A 19394-nucleotide genomic window follows, 5' to 3' on the forward strand; every position below is an offset into this window, starting at 1 on the left:
TTCTTTTTAATTAGCAAGGTCTATGGCTAAGCATGGCATTTTCCACAGTGCGTTCATTCTCATTACTCAGTTTGTTCTTTCCCTGGCAGTAGAAAAACATAATTTTTTAAATGTAATTTTCTTAAACAGCTTGCTAAAATAAGTGGAAAAGACATGAGAAACTTCTTAAAAAATAGTACATGCATTTTGTATTACATGTACATACACTCAAACTTGCAGAAATATTCCCCTTCCGCACTCCATTTGTTTTAGGTCTCTCAGTGTCCCACTTCAATTCTAGAGGAAAAACAACATTTAATGTAGAAAACCACGCGCCAGCAGAGCTTCAGGAGATACAGGCTCTATTGCAGTAAACTCTCAGAAGTCTCGTCTTATAAAATGAGATCAGCCACCCTCACCACCAGCCAAGAGGATGTGTGAATATTAATTAATAGAGGTAAATAGCCTTTAGATCCTACAGATGAAAGAAGTGTTACATAGCTTATTATTAGTATTAATCTCTAAATTCTTTAACCCTAATAGGTAGTAGATATTGAAAGGAACCTAGCTCTCTGAGTTCTCCAAGAGCCAGAATTTCAGAATCCCAAGACAGGTGACAACTACAAGTCATGGGGGAGGGCTGTAGTCATCTCATGGAGCTGAGCCTGATGTGGCCTTGGATCATCCTGGTTGGCAACTAATACTGCAGACAAGGATTTCAACTAAGAGTGACCTATGTTTCATTTATAACCCTAGATATACTAAGACCAACTTTTCCATTCTACAGACCGATGAGAACATTGTAGTTCCCCACCAACTTATTTCTGAACCCCTTTATCTACAAATTTACGATGCTTAGTCAATCTTTCGATAATCTCAGGAACTCTTTTGAGGCCTGTGTTGCAATGAATGAAGCTGGACTATCTCCTAGTCTCTTTGATGAGGGTGCAATGAATTTACTAGGCCTCTAGTTCAGTGTTCAGTCCTTGGCCTTTCTAAGAAGGCAAACTATTTTCCACCTCACTACCATCGTATAATGACGATATTATGGTGCCTCTATACTTACGATTTCAATAGGAGACAAATGTATGGTTTATATGGAAATTAATGAACCAACCTCAGCTGTTCCACAGGAAAAACCAAGACGTTAATTAGTATCACTAACTGAACTCTTATTTTTAGTGTGCACATGACTTCCCAAAATAAAGATTTCTTTCCCAGTCTCCTTTCAACATATATATGTCTAAATGACTAAATTCTGGACAGGATGTACATAAACTGTCATGTGCAACTTCTGGAAAAATGTTCTTGAATGGAAAGCACATGCTCTCCTCCTTCAACCCTTCTTCTAAGTGATGGCCGGAGTTGGGGTACCCATCTTGGAACACAAGTGGAAGACAAATGCTGAGAACCATGGATCATGAGACTAGGAGGACTCAACATTGGATCCAACACTTAGAATATGGTAAAAGCCCTGGACAGACTACCTCTCTCTAGACTTGTTTTAGTTGAGAGAGGAAGAAGCTTACATCTAGTTTAAGCCACTGTTTTTTGGGGGCTTGCTGTCACGTGTGGCCAAACCCAGTCCTAAATAAAACACTTTAGGTGACATTACACGAAACACATTTTCATTATAGGAAATTATACATAAAGAAAGCAAGAAAGTAAAGAAAGAAAAAGAGCCATTTAGAATCTCACCATCTGGATGCATCAAGATCTAAGGCTCTTCACTCCACAGACTTCCTTCCCCTGAGTGCTTGCTTTCATTCATTCCCACAGCTTCAAACCTCACCTACCAAGAGGAAACCTTCCCGTTCACGAAGACCTATGTACCCACCAGGTCACGAAGACTATATGCCCACATTGGACAATCACGACGTCTCCAAAATCAAATTCATCATCTTCCCTAGTCTCAATTCTGTCTCTTCTCTCAGTGAATAACACCACCACCCTCCCTTCTTCAGAAATCAGAGCAGCGTGCTTGACTGCTTCCTCTATTTCATCTTGCATGGGACTGTGATTGTCTGGCTTCCATATTAAAACTTTCCCCTTTGGGAGAACCTGTGTTTCCTCAAGGCCTGTAGCGCTGGCAAGACAGATGCACAATTATTTGAGTGATTATTCATATTTTGTGTATTTCTTTCCAGTCCATTTCCTATATGTTTTTTAAAACAAGATGTGACTATTCTACAAAAACTATTTTAAACTCCATTTTTCTTTAAACTTTATATTACAGAAAATCTCCCCCACGCTGTTAAAAACTCTAGGTAAATCATTTTTAATATCACATGAGTTAGAGCTACTACTGAGCACCGATTATGGAACAGTACTCAGCTACTACTGAGCACCGTCAGGAATAGTACTAAGCACTTTGCATATGCCCTCATTTGATTCCCCACTTTATAGACGAGGAAACAGGCTCACAGAGGAGCAGAGTCCTGCACTTGTGGAGACAATGACTAATGACCCACGATAGATAATGAGTGCATGAAAGGCAGAACTCATTTCATTACTGTATAAGAGCAGCACCTCCAATATTTGTTGAAACAATAAAAAGAATCAACAATTTACTAGAATGTATATCTGCCAATTAAAAAGAGATTTATCTTGCCTTAGAAAAAGCTGAACAAATCCATCCTTTTCCTGTCTCACTAAGTACACTGGGAAGAGGACATTAATTAAGCACTATGTTAGATGTATTACAAACATTATCCTAACTACTCAAACCAAGGAGTAACACTACCCCACTAGCATGGATTTGAATCCAGGTCTGCGTAATACAAAAACATTTTTCTACTTCTTATTTAAGAAAAATCCTTTTATAAAATATGTGTTACTTTCTTAAATAGATAGTCAACTTCCCTACCCTCCTTACATTCATTCCCAAACCAAAATTTACTGAAATAGCAGTATACATGTCTGGATGCTTATGGGAATGCTACATGAGCACTGGTCCTCTTCATGCGTTTACATGAAAAGCAAAGCACACACTAAGGGTCCGATCAGTGCAGTGGTTATTTCCGAAAATAGCACTAACACACGTGTAAAAAGCAGCCTGGTGAAAGGTGTGTGTGTGTGTGTGTGTGTGTGTGTGTGTGTGTGTATGTGTAAGTGTGTGTGTAGAAGTTAGAGGACACAACTATGACTGACAAGATCATGAGCACAAGTTAGATCAGAGAAAGAGTTCAGCATTGATTAAGAGCCTGCTGGCCTTTGGAGCCAGACGCCTTAGTTTCAAGTTCCAGTTCTGTCACTTACTGGTTGTATGAAGTTATCTCACCTCTTTGTGCCTTCATTTCCTCATCTGTGAATATAATCTCACAGAACTATACGATTGATTAACACTTCAAGTGCTTGGAACGGGCTCACAGAAATCGCCATATCAGAGCTTCCTGTTATTATTATTATTCCATGAGGAACATGAACAGAAAGTTCAGAGAACGAAATACAGTAAATGAAATACAATTCAGATAACGTAATGCAGCATATAGAAAAAATTTTGCCTCACTAATAATCAAAGAAATACAAATTAGAGACTCTTTTACCTCTCAAATTGTCTAACAATAATTTTTGAAAACCTATTGTTATTTCTTAAAACTTCATTGAGCTTGTAAGGTTATCAATTTGTACACATCATTTAAAAGGGCTCTGGAACTTTAGAAGTTTTCATATTCTGACCCGGAAATCTATTCCAGTAATCTATCCTAAGAATATAATTCTAAATACAGCAAAATCTTTGTGTACAAAGACAAATATTTCTAACCTGTTATTCTATAATAGCAAAAAACTGGCTACATACTATTTGCCCAACCATCATGCAATGGCTAAGTAAATATATGGAATATTTTATAGCAACTGAATAAATTATTCATAACTTTAATAACATGCAAAAACTTATTAAATAAAAAATCAAAACACAGGGTATATAAAAGATACACAAAATATTAATAGTGGTTATCTCTGAATGTAATTATATATGATTTTTATATTTTATTATACTGCAGTCTCCAAATTTTCTAAAATAAGCATTTTTACAGACAAAACCAAAATGTTTAAAGAATACTTTAAGCCTAATTCATAAAATAAACAGAACAATCTCCCATGGATCCCTACTTCCAGTAGGAAAAGATTCTTTACTTTTCCACTTTTATCTCTCATCATTCTGATTCACTCTAAATGAACAATGGATGATATTTTCTAATTAGTTTTGTTTACAGCTATGAATTCCTTACTTCCTAGTTTTTTCCACCAGGAAAACACCTATCCAATATCCTATCACAGCTACTCTGTGATCCTACAGCCTTTCCAGGTACCTGATTACACTAAAATTAGAATGGAGGCAGATGAAAACACGTAGAATGACCTTAAAGAAGGAGACTATGCCTTATTCCTCTTCATATTCCTGCCAGGGCTTGGCACATAAATAGGTTCCCAAAATACATCTCTTGTATGAATAAGCATCAATACCAAAGTGGTGAGATCTGAGCTAGGCTAGGGTCCCTCTGCATGTAAGGTGTTTTTATTTGTTTAAGAAAAGGATACTGGGGAACCAGACAGGCCTGGGCTTGACATAGCAACACTGAGCAAGTTACTAAAACGCTGGGCATCTACTGCCCCACTTGTAAAACAGAATTAAATCCAGCAACCTCACAAGGTGATTGTGAGGATTAAGCGAGAAAGATGTGAAACGCTGGCATTAAAAAGGAGTTCAAATGTTAGTTCCTCTCCCTCTTGCTGAAGGCATTAAAGCCATGCTCTCTATAAGCAGCCAGGGGACAAAGGCGATACACATCAGAACCCCAAGCTAGGGACATATGGCATCCAAACATACACTTATGGCAAACTGTCACACAAGTCGTTTCAAACCCTATATCTGTTTTCCACACTGATAGCTGAAGAATGGAAGCAGCTGCCAGGCCAAATTAAGATGAATACAGTGATGCTGTCTGTTCCTTAGATCAACGCCACTGGGCAGATACCCAAGCCTAAGATACAGGTTTCATATAGCAACAAGCCCTGTGACTGGCAGCTCAGCCACAGGGAGAGCCAAGGTACAGCCAGCATGGTGGCAGGTTGCACAAGCTCTGGTTACAACAGCCACCGTCACACCCAGGAACACCTATCATAATATCAATACCATGAACATCATACATAAGGCAGATAGGGTGAGGCATGAAAGGGTCTGAGGAGTTAGTCGGAGGAAGCTGAGGGGAGGGGACCAGGAATTACCAATGAGTTCACTGGCAAACCAACTATCTTCTATATTAATACTTTTCTACATTTTGTTTCCTCATCAGCAGCAGATGATATCACCTGTGGTATTGTACAGATTAAACAGGAGAACATGCATCAGCCTCTGGCACAGGGTGGACGGTATTCACGACTATTATCACTGCCCACATACACATGCCAATGCCGTGTCTTCCAGGTGCCGAGCTCCTCTCCAATACCAATCTCGGGAGATCATCTTGATGGTTGTTCTCAAGTAATAATCTTAAAATTTATATAGACTGGTCCAAAATACAGCCCAAAGAAAAGGAAAATGTCACGGTATCAGAGGAGGAGCCATGGCAGCACACCTTCCCTTCTTGATTTTCTCTGAGAGCTGGTACCACTGCACACACAGGAACTCGCTGCACAGTCACTCCACTACCACCCACTTAGGTGGTACACTGCTCTGGCTGCCCCCGGCCCTCAACTCTAAAGGAAGATAAAGAGGATTTTTGGAGCAGGGGGTGGAAAGCAAATCTAACTCTGTACAAACAGGAAGCACACCTGCCTCGTTCCCAACTGTATTTTCAGTGCTTGGTACAGAGCCTAGCACACAGTAAGCACTCGGCAAACAAGCTGGATGAGTAAATGCCGCCACCTGATTCTATACCAAATACCCCTGCCAACAGCCCCTCTGGCTCTTTGAGAATCTACTGTGATCCAGGCACTGAGAAGATTAGGCAGCCAAGGCTGGTGTGAAAGTCACGCCTACGGCGTGTTCCTCGGGGAACCAAGCAGACTCAGATAAGAGACCACACATCAGACCTGAGAGACAACATCAGCAATTCCAGCCCCGAAATGACAAGTTTCTTGAAGACATGGACCAGACTATATGTATCTCTCCTAAGTGACTGGTTGTGAGGCCCAGTACCTGTAGGGCAGTGTTCTTCCTACACTGGAGACAAGTACATCTCACAGAACCCGAAGTTCTTAGATTAACACTCAACTCCCTACTTGCCTTAGAACACAGGATGTCAAACTTTCGGTGTCAGTACCCCTTTACACTTGAGTGAATAATTACTGAGGCCCCCAAAGAACTTTTGTTATATGGGTTATGGCTATCAATATTTATATCAGAAATTAAAACTGAGACACTTAAAAATATTTACTTATTAATTCTCTTAAAATTGACACTAATGAATCCATGACATGTCAACAACAATTTAATTAAAATAACTATATTTTCCAAAACAAAAACATGTAGTGAGAAGGTTGTTATTATTTTACATTTCTGCAAGTTTTTTTAGTGTCTGGTTTAATAAACAACAGCTAGAGTCTCACATTTGCTTCTTCATTCAATTTACTGTGATATAGGTTATTTCCGTAGAAGTATATGATGAAAATGCAAAGTCATATGGGAAAAAGAAATATTTAATAGATTTTTTCAGATAAGTGTGGATATTCTTCTTTGATACTACACCAAAACTCAACAAGCAGTAGTTGATTAAAAGTTACCCGCAGAGACACAACCAAGATGGGGCAGTAGGTAAACACTGTGTTTACCTTTTCTCACAACTACATCAAAATTACAGCTAATCTACAAAACAACCATTATTAAGAATCACCTAAAATCAAGCTGAACTGAAGCCCTTCAACTAAGGACTCGCAGAAGAAGCCACCTCCACCCTGGTAGGAAGGGCAGAGACGCAGAACGGACTGGTCCCACACCCGCATTTGTCCATTAAAGATTGGGAGGGATATTTCAGACGTGGGGGTCCCCCTAACCCCAAGAAGAGCGAGAGGTCCCAGGCCAGGGATCCAGTGCCGGGAGAGAAGTCCCATAATTTCCGGTTGTGAAAACCAGCAGATTGTGACTGAGTGAGACACAGGGTGGCTGGAGTTCCAGGTGCTCCTCCTAGACCACGCACAGACTTACCCACCAAGGGAATCACTGGCTCTGAGCTCCAGTGGCTGGAGAGGCGGCAGGGACATATGGTGGGGACATGAGTTGTCTGGCTTGGGGTGGGGGCTGCAGAGGTGGCTTTCTCCTGGACGGAGGAGCTGGTGCAGGCCACTGTTTCTTTGCTGAGCCCTCTGCCTTCCCTGTGTGCAGGAGCAGGTGGCTGCCATTTCTGAGTCTCCGCTTTCGTTCTCCCCGTCCTGGCGATTTGAGACCACGCCCTGCTCAACTTACAGATACAGCCAAACCACTTCCAGTGGTTTTTCATACAGACCGCCTGCCTTAGCTCAAGCTGCAGAGTTTCCTAGGGTCTCTCAAAGGTTCGTGGAACCCAGACAAGCAGCATCTAGCTTGAGAGTGTGTACCTCTGGCCGAGCAGCCCTAAGCCGGCACTAGCGGCTTAGTTTCGCAGCTTGGCCTCTCCAGGCGCTTCCAAGCACAGCACGGGCAGCAGTCACCTGTGAATGTCTTTGGGGCTCCTGCCAAGTGGCCCCAGGTGGGGCATGGGCTGGGGCTGAACTTGACCTGCAGTGGATCCCCTCCAAGGTGGTCCTAGGGCTGGAGCCCCCAGTGGCCAGCTTTAAAATGAGTTGGAGCATCACCCAGCTGTCTCCAAGTATGACACACTCAAGGGGCAGATTGGGCAGGCACCAGAGTCCTACTGAGGCAGATCCTGCTCTGTAGGATCAGCCCCTGCACAATAACTCTTCCACTGTAGTCAAGGCCAGTCCTCACAACCAGTGAGCCCAAGGGTCAGTCCCTCCCATTGATGTGCAATTATCAACCAAGGCTCAACTACAACAGGAGGGCACACACAACCCACACAAAGGACACACTTGGAGCGCGTGGCTCAGGTGACCAAAAAGACTGCACCACTGAACCCCACAGCACACCTACTACATAAGGTCACTCTATTAAGACCGGAAGACATAGCAGATCTACCTAACACATAGAAACAAACACAGGGAGGCAGCCAAAATGGGGAGACAGAGAAACATGTCCCCAATAAAAAAAATAGAACAAAGCTCCAGAAAATGAACCAAGCAAAATGGAGATAAGCAATCTATCAGATGCAGTTCCAAACTGGTTATAAGAATGCTCAATGATCTCAGGGAGAACTTCAACAGAAATAGGAAGCATAAAAATAGAAATGGAAAGCATGAAAAAGAACCAGTCAGAAATAAAGGATACAATAATGGAAATAAAGAATATATTACAAGGAAGCAACAGTAGATTAGATGAAGCAGATCCAACTTTCCATGTAGAAGATAAGATAGCGGGAAACACCCAACCAAAACAGCAAAGAGAAAAAAGAATCCAAAAAATTGAGGAGAGTTTAAGGGGCCTCCAGGACAATATCAAGCATACCAACATTTACATTATAGGGGTACCAGAAGGAGAAGAGAGAGTGCAAGGAATTGAAAACCTGTTTGAAGAAATAATGACAGAAAACTTCCCTAACCTGGTGAAGGAAATAGACTTACAAGCTCGGAAAGCACAGAGAGTCCCAAACAAGATAAACCCAAAGAGGCCAACACCCAGAAATATCATAATTAAAATGCCAAAGGTTAAAGACAAAGACAGAATCTGAAAAGCAGCAAGAGAAAGGCAGTTAGTTACCTACTAAGGAGTCCCCATAAGACTGGCAGCTGATTTCTCAACAGAAACTTTGCAGGCAAGAAGGGAGTGACAGGAAATATTCCAAGCGATGAAAAGCAACAACCTACAACCAAGATTACTGTACACAGAAAAACTATCATTTAGAATTGAAGGACAGATAAGGAGCTTCCCAGACAAGAAAAAGCTAAAGGGGTGCTACACCACCAAACCAGTATTAAAAGGAATCTTAGAGGGACTTCTTTAAGATGGGGGGGGTCGGTTAAGGATGGGTGAAAGGGGCAGGGATTAATAAGTACAAATTGGTTGTTATACAGTAGTCATGGATATATAGGGTATAGCATAAGGAATATAGTCAATAATATTGTAGTAACTAGGTATGGTGCCAGATAAGTACTAGATCTATCAGCGTGATAGATGAGAATGGAGTTGGGGGAAGGGCGGAAAAGGTGAAGGCAATAAGAAATACAAATTGGTAGTTAATACAGTATAGGGAATAGAATCAACAATGTTGTAAAGATCACGTAGGCTGCCAGATGGGCACTGGACTTATTAGGAGAATCACTTCATAGACTATGTCCAAGGTGCTATACACCTAAAGCTGAAGTAGAATAATATTGAATGTCAACTATAACTAAATATATAGGTATACATACCGTATTTCCCTGAAAATAAGACCGGGTCTTATATTAATTTTTGCTCCAAAAGACGCATTAGGGCTTAGTTTCAGGGGATGCTCGTAGTTCACTGGCAACACGGCTGTCAGTGATTTTATCCCATGAATTCTTCACCCAAGTCACAACCTCTGGCAGGCGAGGCTTCACAGAGTTTCTTCGCTGATTTCTCTCCATTCTATTTTCAATGTAGTCACTGATTTCCATGCACAAATGGTCCTTGAATGGCTTGTTTATTGCAATATCAAGAGTCTGGAGATAGGCAGTCATTCCTGCAGGAATCTGATCCATTCTCTCAGCAAGGAAATTCTTCATGTCTTTAGCGCGGTGAGTGCTGGCTGAACCCCAGACTAGCAGACTTCTTTGGCCACCTCACAAAACAAGTGGCAGCATTAAATATAGACCCATTTCCTTATAACTGCTTGTGTGCACCAGGCTTTTTTGGTTTCAAGAACATAAATGCCTGAAACATGTTCATCTTATCTTTCTTGCCCTTAGTGATGATTAGAGGTGGGGCTTTCTTTACATACAGACGAATTGCCAAAATACAGGTAACATGTGCTCTTTCATAACCAGTGGAGGAAACGTAGATTAACAAGGCACCCCTCTGATCAATTGTCGTTTGAGATCCTTGGCCCATACACACTGCAGTTTCATCCATAGCAATCATGTTGGAGAGCTGGTATTTAGAAAAGTCGATGCCATCAACAAAGGACTTGAACGCAAGTGCACGTTTCATAACTTCAGCATCTTCTAGCTTGAACAGTGTTGTTCTTAGAGACAGTTCATATCACTGAAGGAAGCCACCCAGCCAGTGTTGTGATGGTTTGAATTCTTCTGGGGAGATTTCTAACTGTGGTGCCATTGCAAGGGCAAAAGCTTGAATATCAGCCCTGCATACAACCAAAGCCTTTGCTCGCCTGTCAGCAATCCATTCACAGATGATGTCTTCCAGCTCAGGAAATAATGGTTGCCGACCTGACCCACATTTGCACTTCTTAGCATTTCCCTCATCCTACTGTTGACTGAGCTTATTGTACTCTAATCAGGATTTTCAGACCATTTGGAGATCCAACTTCTTCTCTTTGCAGAAAGCCATAAGATTCTTGCCCCAGAAGTTCTCCACGGTTCTTTCTTGTACTCGATGGAACAGCTCTTTCTTTTTGCACTCATCTTGTCTGGGTGACAAAATATTATTCCCTTTAAATCTACCATTAAATCAAGTGTTAATTGAAGACTTATGAGACAGAAGTGGCAACAAAAATGATGACAATTAAGAATGATGGTCCACACAAAAGTGACGAAATTCAGAAAACGTTTCTTTATTTCACATGAGTGCATTAAGTACGTCCGTTACAATACACGACACACTGAATTATGAAGATTCATATGAGACAACCACATCTGTTCGTTATCAAGTGCACACGTTATTCATGCGTTGTGTCTGTACTCTGATTGGTCATTAGGCAATAGTCTCGAGTTCATCTCGTCAAAAGGCACCCGCTTGAGTATTTACAAACATTTAATTATAATTTATATTGTCATTTATTTTAAGTATTAGTGTCAATAATATTATTTATATTTAATTATATATTAACATTATTATTTTATAATTCAATACGTCCGTCACGTGTTGCAACAGATGTACTAAATGCATCCATCTGGCTGACGATCTTAACTGGGGTTTATTTTTGGGGTAGGGCTTATATTACGAGCATCCTGAAAAATCATGCTAGGGCTTATTTTCTGGTTAGATCTTTTTTTGGGGGGAAATACAGTAGTCACGGGATGTAGAGTACAACATAAGGAAGATAGTCAATAATATTGTAACAGCTGTGTAAGATGTCAGAGGGGTAAATAGCTTAGGGGGTGCGTTATCACTTTATGAGGGGTTTAAATGTCTATTACGTTGCTTTGTACACCTGAAACTTAATTAAAAAAAACTCTGCAATCACATTCTACTGTAATTAGATTAAAATCCATAATCAAAAAAAAAAGTTAGCTGCAACATGCACTCTCAAATCATGTAGATAAGCTTTTCATACTCTGTCACGTTCTAATCCATTGGTCTATCTTACACTATGAATGGATATTTTACCGATGAAAGACTTTGTAAGATCATATATTGATCATTCAAAAAATATTCATTCACTAAGTTATGCAGATCTTCCAAATGTTGACATGTTTCAGCATACAATATCACAAAAATTACATTCATAAATATTACCACCAAAATCTTTTAAGTATTGAAAAGCTATGACGCTCTCATGGCAGATATTATTATTATTTTTAATATATATTTTAGATTCTTTTTTTTATTGGGGTGACAATTGTTAGTAAAATTACATAGATTTCAGGTGTACAATACTGTATTACATCATCTGTAAATCCCATTGTGTGTTCACCACCCAGAGTCAGTTCTCCTTCCATCACCACATATTTGATCGCAGATATTATTAATATAACTTTCAAAATACTAATTTTCACCTGAAATCTCCAAATTTATTATTGGCAATGAATACTATCAGTTGTTTTCCTTAAAGTAACAGACTCACTTTATACGTTTTGGGGGACATGTCTGCCAAATACCCAAGTCTGAATAACCAGAGTCTGACTATCAGTCATTTGTTCAACTATATGTGGTGTTCCATGAAAAAAGCTGCTAGTTCAGTTTGCAACTCAAGCTACTAATTGCACAAGTGCTTTTCTTTGAGACAACCATCATACCATCACACTTTATGTAGCACAAAAATCTTTATACATAATTCCCTCATCACACAGAATATTAAAAACACATATACTCAAACGGTTGACATTTTAATAGAGTTAATAATTTTTACTACTTCATCAATAGTAGTCCTAAATAAACTGACATTTTCTTTTACTGTGATTCTGTGATTGTGTGGTAGTGAAGACTATAATATAAACTAGTATAGTTCGGTGTTCCTACTTTAATCCGTGCTAAGACACCAGCAGTTTTATCCATCATTGCTTTTGCACCATCAATGAAAATGTCAAAACAGTAAAATGGTAAATTACACCTTAACATTACCATGCAAATAGTTTTGACCTTGAGGATGCCCAAAAGGTCATAGGTGTACTCCCAGGGATCTGCAGAGTACATTTTGGGAACTGCTGCTTTACTCTATAAATCCTGATCTGTTCCTGCAAGCTGCCCAAGTTCCAGACCGTAAGTGACCCTGAGAAGGAAGCTAGCTAGCTGCTTCTGTGTGATGAAGCAACATGTGAGGGCACAGAGGACCAGCAGCTTCCTCATCTACGTAGCAAGAGGCCCCTCCTTCACCTACAGAAGCTGATTCTAGTCAATCCTGTTCCAACTACATCCTTCAGGTTTTCTTAGGCAGGACATTAGCAAAGGGTGAGTGGAAGCTCCTAGCCATGCACTACAGATCCATGGCCACTTCCACAAGAAAGGGAAAGAGCTTCCTGTCTGATTAGTGTTGCCAGAATGAACATTTCAAAGTAGCTGATGCTTGCCTTTACTGACCTCCCATCTGCCTTTTAGCATCCTTGTCAACCTCCTTGCCTTCTCCTGTCCTCCAAGCTCCATCCTGCCCATCCTATTCCAATGTTACCTCCCTTATTTGTGCTATCCTTAATGGACAAGTTCATTTGTTTATCTTACTCATTTAATTAGCTTGTTGCGTTTTGTTTGTTTTTTTCCTAATTCACACCAAGCTGCAAGTGACTTAACTCTCCCAGGAAAATTTATATTTGTAAAAAGCTACATTTCAGCCAAGATGAAATTTTAATTATTGGGATTTCCTTCCACATACTATGGAAAGTTCAGGGGCAAGAGCCTTCCTTGATGGAGGAATAGAAAGGTCATCCTAAGGCAGGCAGACAACGTGGTATTATAGAAAAAACACACAGACTTTGGAATTAGACAGGCCTGTGTCCAAATTATAGATCCACTACTTATATGACTTTAGCGAAGTTATCTGACTTCTCTCAATTTCCTCAATTTCCTCATCTATAAAATGTGAATAATATCTTCCTTGCAGAGTTCTTGTAAGGATTAAAGACTTTCTATAAACCCAGCATAATCCCTATGAAACAGCAGGCATTCAGTGAGTGGCAGCTACTGTCTGATTCTCTCTGTGTTAGGGAATCTGTCTTTAAAAGCATCAAATAATAGTTTCCAGCCCTACAACTACCAACTTCCTCCTGATCCAAGAAATGAGTTTTCTATCCCAGTTAGCATCTCTAGCTGGGTCTCTTCTCTGTTGTTTTATTCCTTTGCAGACGGGACTGAGACTATAAACGCCCAGGACTCTACTTCTCCAAGCCACTAGGCATGAAGAGTACCTATGCTTCCTGACGTGGAGGGGCCTACTTTTCCGAAAGAAACGATGATGCTGAGCACTTGACCAGATTCCTGCAATGTTTGACTGATGAGTCTTTGGGACTTAGACCTATGAATAAAACACATGAGCACCGTGGTCCTCAGAAGAGGCTTTCTGTTTTACTCCACCAACCTTTTCCTCGGATTTCAGCCACATGCAACTATTTCCTAATGGCTGCTTTTATGAATCTTTATCCCTGTTGGTCTTTATATGTCTTTGCCACAATTTCTGAGTGCATCTCAAATTTATATATTATTCAAGTACTATTCGGTATGGCTTACCAGACAGGAGACAAATTTGCAAAAATAATAAAGTTACCATAAAACCAGCAAATATTGTACCTATAACTAGACTTAAAGTTAATAGTCACAATGATTTCAACAACAGGAAACTCAGAGTAATACCAAGGCTATGAACTAGGTAAATATGATTCATCCTAGGGGAATGCCCCATCTAAATGGTCTAAAGAAAAATCAACTGGTAAGAACTCACTAAACAATGAAAACCTCAAGGAAGAAAAATAAAAGCCAGACAGAATACATTAAATGTGCTCAGGTCAGCAGATAGAATTCACATATTAAACAGAATCTTACCTGCCTGATCAAGTTCGAGCAAAAGATAAGGAACATGCACTGAATTAAATAACTTCTTTACCTGGAAGAATTTGAAAAACAAGGGGAGAATGTCAAAAACCAATGGTAATGAACAACAGAAGACTCTCTTATCCAGCTTTGTTACTTTCCTCCTCAATCAGCCTCCTCCTTTGGAAACTTTCCAGTTCATTTTTACATAACCCACAAGATTCTCCCAGTTGATAGTAATGCCATTTAAAAGGTTATTTGAAGTCTCTTGATTGTACTCTATTTTCAATGATTCACCTGTATGGCTTTATAAAATACATTTTACATGTTTAGTGACTCACTCAACTCCACTATAAAATGGGTTTAATACTAACCATGTTTAAAAAGCCACTGGAATACTTAATCTTTCCAAAACATTATGAGGCAACCCTGAGAAAAACACATATCCTACAATAATCAAAGCATTATTTTTTTTTTGGCCCAGTAACCTTTAACCAACAAGTCATTTACAAAAGTCATATGCTCAAGATTATACAAATTATACCAGTAAAAAAGCAAAATTTTACTTGACGGATAAGAATAACTTTTGCCAAATTTATACTACTGAAATAACATTTAAATTACTGGTAAAAGAGACTTTAAAGTGACATTTACATACAATTCACAAACAGCCTGCCATTAATACTTTGGGGAAGTTTAGAGCCACATTCCTTCAGTTTATACAATAAAATGAAAAAGGCCAGAGTAGCCTGGAGTTCACAGAAATCATCAAAGGAATATATTCTTATCCCATTCTAATTTAACTGCTAAAATAGTAGGCTTCCCACTGTACAGAAGTACAATGGAAGATTTCTATTATCAGTGCAGGACCAAATACAACATTTCTACAGAAATGAGAGAATAAATTCATTTACACCTCAGTGGCCTTCCTCTTATACCCCTTTAAACAGCACCTATGCCCCAGTCTGAATTCAGCTCCCCCGGGCAACATACATTTAAAAAGATAAGAATCCTTTTGACGAATGATGGGGTAAGTAGAGTGATTTTAAGGATAGGGCAGGAAAGCTGTAGCTGGGAGACCACCTGGATAAAAGTCAATCCATATTCCAAAGCTCATTTTCTAAAACTAAAGAAGTTCACACACATATAAAATCACAGACATGTAAGATTTCCTTAGCCACTTTGTTTTAAAAATAAACCATTTACAGTGTGTTATCAAAATAAAGAAATACGTTTTCCAGATTTAGAGAGTAAGTCCTAAAAGAAGCTCTAAAAAATAATTATCAAAATTTGATATGTGAATGTAAAATATCCTCTCTAGATGCCAGAGTATACATTGACCCCACATGACCCCACTTCAAGAAACTATTTTGCAGGTTATTTCAACTCCGATTAAACTTTAGCATTGCTCCACAGTACAAGATTAAAGATCTGCATTGAATAGTAGAAGTGCTAGTTTCTAGAGTATTCTTATTGAGAGGAGTAGAGGATGGTAAACTTGGCCTGTAAAATAGACACATTACTGAGAAATGGTAGTGAATCTGGATATCAAGCAATAGATAAGCCGTAATGAGACATCATTTGCTAACTCCAACTGCATGCTTCTGACTTCCTACTGAAATATCAGTAAGAAACAAATACCACATTTTCTGAAAAGGTAGGGAGGGTTTATCTTTGCACTTTAAACCCACTCTTCACGTTTCAAAGCACACAGGGTAATGTGTTATGCAACAAGCAGGAAACTAAACTCATGTAGAAGTTAATTCTTTGTGGGCATCTCCCAACTTGATCAATGCAAATTATATTACTCAACCAAGAGAGAAATATAAATTAATCAGACCAAGTGTGAAAAAAGTGTCTCCATTCTCATTTACTCATGTTACAATTGGTAAACGAGATGATAAAAATCCAAACTGAAGGAAATAACCTAGGGAAATTCTACTTAATGGAAATTTTAAAAAAACCAAAAACATAAATGTGACTAGCCAAGTATATAAGTTATGCCCCGCACAGAAGAAAATCCCTGTTTTTTACCAGGAGAGGCAGCTAACCATCTTTCATGGCCAAAGACACTGAAAATTAATTTCCATGCCAATTGGCACAAATCTGAAAACAGCTTTTATATTATGTATTTGGAAAAGCTAAGGAACTGCTATTTATCAAGATAAAGCCAGAAGATGTTTGTTGAGAAGATTTGGCGTATCCAGTAATTATTCAGATGACAGACATTAAGTAAAGTTGCCAGAATAACTTTATATTTTAATAAGTATGCAAATACCTGACACAAGTTTTATACGCAAAGTTGATCTTTCCCAGAGTACATTTAATAAATAGAAAAAGAAAAAGAAAAAGCCCCTTTCAGACACAGGGAAGAGAGCTGAGAAATGAAGAAGTTAGTAGAATTCAGAGATAAGATAGTAAGGACAAGAGTAATGATAGGTCAAAAAAATCTGCAATTGCAAGAAACAGGAAACCTAACTGCCCATTGCTAGTAGCAACCCTGACCGCAATAGCCCAATCCTTTTTCGCAGAACTAGAACAGAGTCAAAACTGGAGTTGTCTGTTCTTTAAAAGTGTTTTAAAATATAAATACAGTGACCGAATCGTGCCTGGCACATAGTAGGTAGCTATTATTAATATAACGTGTACTATACGCTTCCAAACGCTTTTCCATAGATTTGAAATCATTTGGGCCTCATGATAAAGTTGTGTATTTAACAAATATAGTAGTAGAAAAGGTGGCATTGTCATCCTTATTTTGTTGTTGAGTAAACTGAGATTTACAGAATGAGAACTGAGATGTTTAACTCTCCACGTTCCTTCTACCATACCACCATGAGTATGGAGCTTTGAAGGAAGAGGCTAGACTAGAAAGACTAACCACTCTTTTATAGGACTGATTGTTCTTGGAAGAGAGTCAGATATTTGTTGATTGCATCCAACTGATGAAAGGAAGATCAACATCCAAGATTTTAAGTCCTGATAGGAAAACAAGAAAACTAGTTCTTCTATTTAACAAACACTTACATGGCATGCACTATGTGCCAGGCATGTTCTATGGCTTTTATAAATATTAATGACTATTTATGAATATTAATGACTCCTCATAACAAACATGAGACAGGTACGATTAGTATGCATGTTTTACAAATGAGGAAACTGAGGCACAGCAGGTCAATAACTTAAGGTCACATGGCTAGTAAGTCACAGAACCAAGATCCAAACTCTGACTTCAGAGTCCCCGCTCTTAAACATTTTTGGTAGCAGATAAAATTAGACAACCACATTAGAGCTACAAGGAACCTCAACAACCAAGCAAGTCCAAGCCATTCATTTTAAAGATTAAACAAGGGAGAGGAGCCTCAAAAGCGGACGAGATCACCAGAGCTAAATAATTTAGCCCCCAGAAGCCAGGAATTATTATATTCAGATTGCTGAACCTAGCGCTCTTCTAAATTCTCTAACACTTACTGCATATACTAATCTTTTAGAATTTAGCATGGATTATCTTAGTTCCCTTTTCTTTTTAAGCCCCTGTTCTGCCTTCTCAGTTTGACTAAACCCCCTAAGGGATGTCACTGTGTCTCCTACCCCGTTGCCACCCTACACCTCATATGACCTCCTACACAAAAGGCAGCTCCATGGCATTGTCAGGGACGAAGCCTCAGGTGGCAAAGATGCAGTCTGTGTTCAGTGAGAAACAGAAACAAAGACGAAAGGTTCTGCCAATTTTAAGTGTTTCCCCCTTTTTTCTTATTTGGAAAAACAGGAGAGAGAGAGAGAGAGAGAGAGAGAGAGAGAGAGAGAGAGAGAGAATCAAAGAAGGCTGTCTCTTTGTAAAGCTTCCAGAATACAGAGGCTTCCGAATTAAACCTCCCTGAGAGCTGAAAAGTTCAGTCAAGAGATAGACAAGCTGAGAGAAAACAACTTAATAAATTACCCTACAGGTGAGCCTGGACACATGGCCAGTTGGGTTTACCTAAGAGCCCCGTGTGGCTAGTCCTAGAGCTCCCCTAAGTATAATTTAAAGCTAAACTTCAGTGACCTTTAAATGCCCTCAACCTTCCTAAAAAGCACTAGAACAGGTTTGTCTTTCAGTTTTCACCTTTATCCTGTGGTAAAATCAGGGTGGATTAAAACAACCCTTCCCTGTGGCTATGATCACTGAGATTTTGTTTCTGATTATCTAAGATTAGAAACCAAGCAGGCACAGTTTATTCTTTGTGAAGTCATTTTCCCCATAATAGACCAGAGCACAAAGAGATACTTATCAAAATTCAGGAGTCCGCTAAGTAAGAGCTCCTTGGGAAGTATTCCCTATAGACATGCCTACAAGAGCAGCAAATCACCCGGTTTGGTAACTCCTCACCCTAACTTTCCGTGACCCTGACCCTGACTGCCTGAAAACACCTAGTACTTTACAGAAGTTCAGAAAAAAGATGACTCAAGCATATTGTTTTCAAATCAACACTCCCCAAGTACTCTGAAGCAAGTTACATTTCTACACAACCTTTACTAAACGTGAAATCCTGTTGTCTACACCCGAGCTCAAAAGCCAGTCAAATTTCTATAATTCAACAGTGTGTGACAGCCTCTGGAGGTTAAAACCTTACCTCAGCACAGCGCTCACAGGTGGATTTACTGAAGACGACCACAGGGTGGCTGTCCACATAGGCCTGCAGCAGGGCTCTGGGGTCTCCGATGGCCTCGCTGGTGGCTCCTGAGGGGCCACTCACACCAGCAGCTGGGTTTTCTGGCAAAGTGCGACTAGGGAGTTGATCCTTAGCTAGAAGTAATGGAAACCAAGATGGCAATTATCAGGAGGGAAAACAGGATGATGCATTTCTAATATTAGGCTCACTCTAAAAGCCTTACCATTTTAGCTTCAAGGGCCAGAATAAAGACTCTGAGGAAGGACTCTCACATGGATGATACATTCAGTCTGTCACCTGCCTGGAGACTTTGGGCAACCCACTCAGTATTCCCAACTCATTTTTGTCATACT

General features: G+C 39.6%; 1 protein-coding gene across 1 annotated transcript in view; it reads right to left on the reverse strand.

The window, feature by feature from the left end:
- Window positions 1-19169, reverse strand: part of TXNRD1 (thioredoxin reductase 1) — an 85119-nt gene extending 65950 nt beyond the window's left edge. The window contains exons 1-2 of the mRNA XM_081061030.1: window positions 19003-19169; window positions 14402-14462 (exon numbers count right to left, since the gene is read on the reverse strand). The gene's annotated coding sequence lies outside the window, so the exon portion shown is untranslated. The remainder of the gene's footprint in view (window positions 1-14401; window positions 14463-19002) is intronic.
- Between the last annotated feature and the right edge of the window lie 225 nt (window positions 19170-19394).

Source organism: Rhinolophus hipposideros (genome assembly GCF_964194185.1).
Source record: "Rhinolophus hipposideros genome assembly, chromosome: 9".
NCBI classification, from domain to species: Eukaryota; Metazoa; Chordata; class Mammalia; order Chiroptera; family Rhinolophidae; genus Rhinolophus; species Rhinolophus hipposideros.